Below are 9,611 nucleotides of genomic sequence, written 5' to 3' on the forward strand. Positions count from 1 at the left end.
ACATTTCTTTGATACACCAGTCTCTCTCTCTCTCTCTCTCTCTCTCTCTCTCTCTCTCTCTCTCTCTCTCTCTCTCTCTCTCTCTCTCTCTCTCTCTCTCTCTCTCTCTCTCTCTCTCTCTCTCTCTCTCTCTCTGTCTCTCTCTGTCTCTGTCTCTGTCTCTGTCTCTGTCTCTGTCTCTGTCTCTGTCTCTGTCTCTGTCTCTGTCTCTGTCTCTGTCTCTCTGTCTCTGTCTCTGTCTCTCTGTCTCTGTCTCTGTCTCTCTGTCTCTGTCTCTCTGTCTCTGTCTCTGTCTCTGTCTCTGTCTCTGTCTCTGTCTGTCTCTCTCTCTGTCTCTCTCTCTGTCTCTGTCTCTCTCTGTCTCTCTCTCTCTCTCTGTCTCTCTGTCTCTCTCTCTGTCTCTCTCTCTCTCTGTCTCTCTGTCTCTCTCTCAGCCTCTCTATCTCAGCCCACCCTCAAACAAAATTCTTTATCATTTGAAAATTATATTATTTATTTGAAAATAATGAATCGGTGCACAAAGAACCATCAGAACATCAACTACCAACATCCAAAAGTACAGAGTATTTCAACCCACCACACATTCATAATTACTGATTAAACAAATGATTCCATCACTAGTCCATAATACCCACATGCTTTGGCCTTCCTCTAATATTTGCATTCCAGGCTGTGTATACATACTATATGCAATAAAACATATAAACGTTGCATACAATGCACTGAGACATGTCGAGTTGCCAGTCTTAAGGCCCAGTCACACCTTGACGTTTTAGCCACGTCAATGTAATGTCAATGTAATGCTAAAAACACGTCAATGTAATGGTTAGCGTCAGTGTTCCAGACTCCCTGGTTTTTTTTGTTTGTTTTTTCTTCGGTATGACGGTGATGTTAACACTTCGATTTCTCGGGCGGTTATGATATAATATAATTAATAGGCTGCCGCTCAATGATTTAAAATCATATCTGCACGAGAAATCGAACAGTCAACATCACCGTCATACCGAAGAAAAAAAAACAAAACAGGGAGTCTGGAACACTGATGCTAACCATTACATTGACGTGTTTCGACTTATGAGTAATGTACAAGTAACGTGTGTCGATGTGTGTCAACGATCGCCTAACGTGCCTACAACTTATGCCAGCGTATGCGGAACATGTGTCGTATGCCGAGTACGTCGAGAAATTTTCAACATGCTGAAAATTTCTCGATGTACTCGGCGTACTACAACGTATGCCAGCGTACTACGACGTATGCCAGCATGCTATTAACGTATACAAAACTTACCCATAACGTATTCGACGTGTGCCAGCTTGGTTCGGCAAATTTTTCATACGTCGGCATACGCTGGCTAAAACGTCAAGGTGTGACAGCGGCTTCTCACTTCGATGTCTCGTGCGGTTAAGATTTGAATCGTCGAGCCGCAGCCTATGAATAGCCTGTTGGTGTCCACCCCCCCCCCCCACAAGCCTTGACTTTGGAAAGAAAAAAGTTAAATAAAACAAAAACCACGATCTCTTCTGATTTTGGATATAGACAAAGCAAGTGTTATTCACAATAAATAAACATCCAAATAACTTTGTTCATCTTTGAAGAATGCATTGCTGCTTTATACACATCACAACTTATCAATCACAATTTTAAAATGTTCCATCAGATCATGGGTCAATCTGTACATGGTGGTGTAGTTTAAAAGCTGGCCCATAGTTTTAACTTGCGATGTATTTCAGATGGAAAGCGCTCCCATGAAGGTTGGAAGGTTAGCAACCCTAAACACTACCCACGTGATCGTCGGCGATACGCTGCCGTGCGCTGTGCATAAGTTCGACTATCGTTGGGCATAGGTTGTGAACGCCAACAACACGCTCAGCATTCGTTGGTATAAGTTATACATATGTGATTAAAACGTTCTGTTTACGTTACTAATACGTTATGCATATGTCCAACACGTTATTATACGCCCAAAAATTATAAAAAAAAACATCAATAGTTCAGCGTACGCCGGCGTTTTAGATCAATTTTGATATGTTGCCATATGCTGGCTAAAACCTCAAGGTGTGACAGCGGCTTTACAGTGAGTAATACAAAGCCCACCCTTAAACCTTGCATGCCCTAGAGTAAAGACGAACAAATGAATCATCATCATTGGACACTATCCCGAAATGGTTTTCATGCAGACATTGTATTCAACACATTGGTCCACATCCATCTGGGCCTCTTCTCTGTACACATCCCAAACTTTGAATTGGTATTATTACCTGTGCATATTCAGGTTATCAGTGGTCTCCCGTGGAGTACCGACTAATTTTACACACCTAAAGATTGCATCTGTTTCAGAACTTTGTAAAGTCACTTCAACCGACAATTTAAAAACATTTCTACACAAGGAACATGTTTACTTTGCAATCCAAAAACAATTACAAAAGTCGTTTGAGACTGTGAAAAGTGTTACCTGTGCTGACTTTGCCCTCACAATAGGAAATTTAATTAATTATACATTCGTCCACGTACCATGCAGTTAATGAGCAATCTCTCAGTACGCCATTGACATCAATCTTCAAAGTTGTGAACTAGTTTGAGTGTTCCCTACTGGGCCTAATTATTGGCATGCATCTTGTGAACAGGAAAATTCATATTTCACAACATCATCGTTAAGCATGCATAGTTTAAGAGATAGGAGGGCAATATTTATGTGATTGCACAGTATTTTACTCAAGTGCTATTGAAGTTAACTATGGCAGACTTCCCACGGCCTAACTGCAAAAAAAAAAAAGTAAGGAATTTTTGATCCAAATTTAGGGCTTTTTCAAAATATATTTTTAATGGAAATGTAGGATCTTTTTAGATACTTCCATAGGTTCACTCTGCATGCGTTATGTAGGGCAGAGTTAGTGAGACTGCATTTTAAACTATACATTTTGAGGAGTTGACAATTGGGTTGAGCTGTGACCTTTTTGGGTTGAGCTGTGACCTTTTTGGGTTGAGCTGTGACCTTATTGGGTTGAGCTGTGAATTGGGTTGAACAACACGTGACCTTTGGGATACATTTAGGGGTATTAAATCAACCACGACAACAAGGTGAGACAATGATAACAGAGCAATTAGTTGCACATCAGATAGACAAGCAGCAATCAGTAATAAATAAACACTTAACATTTCAAGAACACATACCCCGCTTAAGGGCCCAACAAGCAATCAATCAGCCACACGAAAACCAGGTGAGTCTTTCAAATGATACAGTTCCATTTTCTCCTAGAGAGTTTTGGCGGCTCCTTCATTCTAACCATGATTGGCAGGATTCGATTTTTATCGGGAAATGTTGATAAACGTCTTTCAGATCACACTCACAAACCGACAAAAAAAAATTCCCATCCTTAACTGGCGACGTTAATATAAAGTACACATAAAAATATGAAGCTTAAAAACTTAGTACTCGCCTTGTGTTGGCTTAGTGGTTAAAATGGCTGGCTTGGGACCTTATGGTCCTGAGTTTGTGCCCCTGTTTACACCAGGTGAGGTTGACTCAGCCTGTCATCCTTCTGAGGTTTGTGAAATGAGTACCATTGTACAGGGGTAATAACCATTTGAGGTAACCTGTGTTGGAGTGGTGACCTGACCAGGACCATAGGTATTTTACATCTCGACAAAATCATCTTATCTGGGGAAAGGTATGCAATGGGGGATGTGGGGTTAAGATAGAGCACACTGTTATGTTTTTCACAGGTTGTTATGTTTTTATACTCAAAAAATAAATGTCGGTTTTATCCTTTTAAATTATGTAGAAAAAATACAAATTGAATTCTGCCAAACTTACTCTTAATGTGGAGCATCTTGCTCTGGAAGATCCACACCAGAGAGGATGCTATTCTCCCCACATCTACATATAGTTTTAACTGACTCCCCATTTTTCTTGATGTAAACATAAGACACCCCATGCCTCCATCAATCAACAGCATTGTTTACAAAACATTAATAGTTCATGAAGCAAACTTTAGGAATTGCAATACCTTTTTCGTTTTTTTGACCTTTTTTTAGGAATCTGGCTCAAAAAGACGAAAATAATAAATTTTTCAAACTCTATGACACTGGACATTTGTTATGAGTATATTAGGTAGATATTATTATGGCGTAAAGGCTGCAACCAGGCTGTCTTTTCCCAAGCTTTGGGAAACAATACAATGTGGGGATGTTTGGAGAAATTTGAGTATGAAAGTCACCAGAAGTAGGACACGACTTGGCGGAACTAGATGAGTCAATATTATTAGCTTGCATGTGTAAGAAGCTGAGTTAATGTAAATGTCCCCAAAACTTTGATGCAATGTTTCCATCTGTAAGTCGCATAAAAAGATTGCGAAGAACTCATTGGTCAGTCTAAGCTTTCCATTGACCAATCACGCTCTGTACCACACTGCAGCCAAGCAGAGAAAACATGTTATTTGGTTTGTGGATAGATTTTCATCCAGGATATGGAGAACAATAGCTTATCCTGATTGTGTGACAATCCTTTTAACACCAATAAACTGTATGAGCAAGGAAATGATGGTTTTATTTTCTTTAGAGGATGAAAAGCAGTGCTTGTTTGCACATTTATGAAGAGGATATTGTGGAAAAACTGATAATGTCTGGAACAAGATAGATATGATGCAGAAGTACAATTCTTCGACTTCACAGAGTATTTGTAGAGAACGCTGGTGTGCTTAAACAGAAGAGGCTTTGGCAAGTGGCAACGAACAACCAGTCAGGACACCAGAAATGGTTGAATCATTGGAACTGCAATGAGTCACAGTGCTGCCAAATCAATTAGCATGGCAAAACAACAGTTGGGAAATTTCCGTAACAACTGTTCAGCAGGTGCTGAAATGAGACCTACACCTTTACCTCAACAAAATCCATGCTGCATAAGAATTTACATAAAATTATTGAAGCTTCATAAGAGATGTGAAGAGGTATGGACTCCTGTAAAATGGAGGGGGTGAAGGGGGAAGGTTGTTCGAGACGGCGATCGATGAAATGGTGGTGAGACTGAGCATGTGTTACAAGGAATTACAAGGAACTTCAACACCTGCAGAGGCCATTTGACCTATCAAGTCTCCGAAATTATGCCAATATATAAAAGTGCCCCCCTATTCTCAACAAACTTCTTGATACGTATCTAACTAAATTTTAAAACTGTCTACTGTTTCTGCTGTCACTCCTTTGCAGGGAAACTATTCCATGCATTCACTACTCTCTGAGTGAAAGACATCTACATTACTATGATGCTAACTACCCTCTTCTTCCCTCTGATGCTGTAGCCCCTTATCCTGTCAGTGTCAATTCTGCTGAAAAACTCATTTGAACTTGTTTTGTATTTGCCCCTCATTATCTTAAACATTTCTGTCAGATGCCCTGGTAATCGCCTTCTTTCTGATTTAAAAAGTCCTGTCTCTTACAGCTGCTCCTCAAAGATTACTCTTGCTATGCCCAGATCAATCAAGTTTCTCTATACTGCACCCTCTCTGATGGTAGCCATATCCTTCCTCAGATGTGGCGACCAAAACTGAATACAATATTCCTGAGGGGGCCTCACTAAGTTCTTGTACAGTGTTAACAGTCTGGACAGGAAGGATGTAGCTCATTTCTCCCCACACCCATGATTTGTCCAAGAGTCTCTCTATTTTGTCTTTCAACCCTGCTGTTGGTGTCCACCCCCCCCCCACAAGCCTTGACTTTGGAGAGAAAAAAAGTTAAATAAAACAAAAACCACGACCTCTTCTGATTTTGGATATAGACAAAGCAAGTGTTATTCACAATAAATAAACATCCAAATAACTTTGTTCATCTTTGAAGAATGCATTGCTGCTTTATACACATCACAACTTATCAATCACAATTTTAAAATGTTCCATCAGATCATGGGTCAATCTGTACATGGTGGTGTAGTTTAAAAGCTGGCCCATAGTTTTAACTTGCGATGTATTTCAGATGGAAAGCGCTCCCATGAAGGTTGGAAGGTTAGCAACTCCAAACAATACCCAACGTCAAAATTCTAAGATATTGATGAATGTGAATATGGATATGCAATTTCACGAAAAGTCAGACAACTCTGATTTTCAGTTTTAATAATATCCCCACATACATCTGGTCAAGCCTGGTGTTGGCTCAGTGGTTATGGTGGTGGCTTGGGATCCAAGGGTCCTGAGTTCAAGCCTCGTTGCCTGCTGAATTAGTTCACCAGGGGTTTGACTCAGCCTGCCATCCTTCCGAGGTCGGCAAAATGAGTACAAGCTTGCTGGAGATGATCGAGTCATTCGAGTATCCTGCGTCGGAGTGGCGACCCATCCAGGATTGTGCCCAATAGCCAAGGAAACTGCTTCGGCAGCACCGACGCTCTGTACAGAGTATGGTTCCGATGGATGAATACATCTGGTCAGTGGACGGAGGTGAACTTTTCACCCCGTCAGTCAGTCTGTCTGTTTGGTATTTGTGAAAATCCAAGATTTGTAAGTACTGTCGGACTCCGCTATTCGTGGATTCACTAATGGCAGACCCTGCGTATTTGTGATTTATAAAATGCAACCTGCTTCGACATTCACAGCCCTGTGCCTGTACATTGTGTATTCGCGGGCTTTTTTCCCCATTTTTCGTGGGCGTATTCGTGGTTTTTTTCAGGTTTTTGCGAACGTATTCATGGATTTTTTCGCGGGCATGTTCGCATTTTTTTTTTTTTGCTTGTTTGTGGGCGTATTCATGTTTTTTTCGGTTTTTCGTGGGCGTATTCATGAGGTTTTTTGTGGGCGTATTCATGGGGTTTTTTGCTTTTTCGTGGGTGTATTTGTGGGGTTTTTTCACTCTTTCGCAGGCCTAGTCGCAGTTTTTTCCACCTTTTCATGGGGGTATTCACGGGTCTATTTTGCGTTTTTGTGGACATATTCAGAGGTTTTTTCACTGTTTCACAGCATATTGGCAGGAGCTTTTTCGCTTTTCGTGGGTGTCTTTGCGGGGATTTTTTTTCGCGTTTTCGTGGGCATATTTATGGGTTTTTTTGCTTTTTCACAGGCGTATTCGCAGTTTCTTTATCGTTTCACGAGTGTATTCATGGGGGGGCTCCCTGTTTTTGTAGGCGTATTCGCTGGGTTTTTTTGGATTTACACAGGTGTATTCGTGTCTTTTTCACATTTTGGGGTTTTTTGCAGCCGTATTTATGGTTTTTATTGGGCGCATTCACAGTTTTTCGTGGGCGTAGTCGTGGTTTTTCACGGGGTTTTTGCCTCATAAATTGCGAACCCTCAGGAACCTATCCCCCGTTTTTCCATTGAAAAAATGCCCTGCTATTCATGGATTCACGAATTCACTATTCGTGAAATTGATTGATTCAAACATTTTTGCGAGCAAGGATATGATCAATCGTTAACCTCTTTGGTGTAAAGCCTGACTGCTTTGGGCGCTGGTGCTCAAGCAGACGGTGGAGAACCGAATGAAGAATTATCCAAGCAAAGACCTTGCCCTGCACTGAGAACAGCGTCACCCCTCGGTAATTGTTGCAATCATAGTGATCACCCTTCCCTTTCCACAGAGGGACAACAAGGCCCCTCTTCCAGTCAGTTGGGATGATGCCTGTGTTCCAGGCAGAGCACAGAACTGCATGCAATGACAAGAGTACAGCATTTCCACGAGCCTTGAGAAGTTCAGCATGGATGCCACAGATCCCAGAAGCTTTACCCTATTTCATCCAGTTTACCACAGCCTGTGTTTCCACAAATGAAGGTGGATCACAATTGACTGTAGGGTAAGCAAAAGGGATAGTACACCCCTGACATCCAACTCAAAAGCTGGTGAATCAGCCTGGTACAGTCGCTCAAAGTATCTGGCTCAGCAGGCCTTACTTTGGACTCCACTGCCAAGAGCCCACCACCCCCGTTCTAACTGCAATGCACCAAGGGACAGGTTTGGAGGAATGCATTGTGTGAATTCCCCTGTAAACAGGATGAGAATCACTTGACCAGAGGAGATGCTCTACCACCTCCCAGATTCCTCACTCATAGGCCTCCTTGTCCACCCTCAGCGCACGTACAGTTTTATGCCTAAACGCCCTGAACAGCTCAGCTATGCCATTGAAACTGGCCCTGCGACTCTGGTCAATTGTGTCCAGTATCCCTTGAGAGACAAAATTCTTCTTCGCCCTATGTTGAGTTCCAAGATATCCACCGGAAACATCAAGGATGGTAGTCTTGAAGGCACTCCACAACTCTCCAGGATTCAACAAAGCACCCAGACTCCCCAAATCCCCACTCAGCCTGTTTGCAAACTCCTCAGCTACCCTCTCATCATTGAGCTTGCCAACATCCAGCCGAGGCTGGGAAGGTACCATTCTCCCTGATTTAAGCTGCAACTTCAGAGTTGTGGGCGGTATTGAGGAACTGAGCACTCCGGTAGACCCTGCAGTTCTGGATCATCCTTCAGTGACCACCATTGAGCACATGGTCAAGCTCCTTTGCCACACCACCAACATTGTAATACCAAGTCCAGCGATGGGCCTGTGGGTACAGAAACCATGAATCAGCTACCCTAAGTCCATGACTTCTTGCAAAGTCAAGGAACTCAGTGGCTAGTGCTGTTCTAGTTCACAGTTCCAGACCCATGGGAACCAACACATGGCTCATAACCATCCCCATCAGTTCTAGTCAATGCATTGAAATCCCCCAAGACTAGAAGAATATCTTGCCTGGGGCACTGATCAACAACAGATTCGAGTGTGGCATGGAATGCGTCCTTCACAGTGAGATCACTCACCTCAGTTGGAGCATATACAGAGACCAGGGAAATTACACCCAAGGAGTGATGAATCCTGAGTCTCATAATATGCTTGTTGACCCGTGTTACCTCAATTATCATTGGAGTTAGCTTATTGGACTCCTTGAGCATGGTAACCATCAGAGCGACCAGACCAACAGTAACTGTTACCACCTGCCATGATTTCACCACTATCCTGTCTTCAAATGTCAGAAAGTGCTGCAACACCAATGTTCAAACGCTTGAGCTCAGCTGATAACAAAAACAGGTGATCATCGTCTCTTAGGGATAGGACATTACAGACACCCACCCGAAAGGACTGCCTCAGGTTCACCTAAGGAGACCACCATCTGGTGGATGACACCTCAACACCACTACACCACACACCACCGCAATTTGTCCCAGAAATTTTAACCCTGTGCCTTTCCTCTATCATCAAGGAATGTGAGTCCTTAAGGCTTTGCGCCAATCCCATCATCCATTGAGCTAACCTGGGAAGGACAGCAGTACAGGAGGTACTCACATGGAGTGGGTTGTTAGTTTTCTTTGCGTTTGTGGGATTTGCGGAATGAATTATTTTACATTGGCCGCAGTGCAAATCCTGCCATCAGATTCCTAAAAAAAAGTAACCAAACTGCAGGAGGATGTCCGCAGATACAGTTTGGCACTAGATATGGATGGCCTTTGGCTCACAATGAGCTTCTCCACCCTTTGACAGGTTTTGTTTTTAATCCTGCTGGGTGTCCATATCCAAACACCCTCCTCACCAAAAAACCGGGTTGGGGAGATGGTTTATTCGATGACAACCTGACCATGGAACAGGTTAGTACAAGTTTAC

Source organism: Eptatretus burgeri, chromosome 10, assembly GCF_056783735.1.
Source record: "Eptatretus burgeri isolate ZD-2024b chromosome 10, Ebu_testis_v1, whole genome shotgun sequence".
Lineage (NCBI taxonomy): Eukaryota > Metazoa > Chordata > Myxini > Myxiniformes > Myxinidae > Eptatretus > Eptatretus burgeri.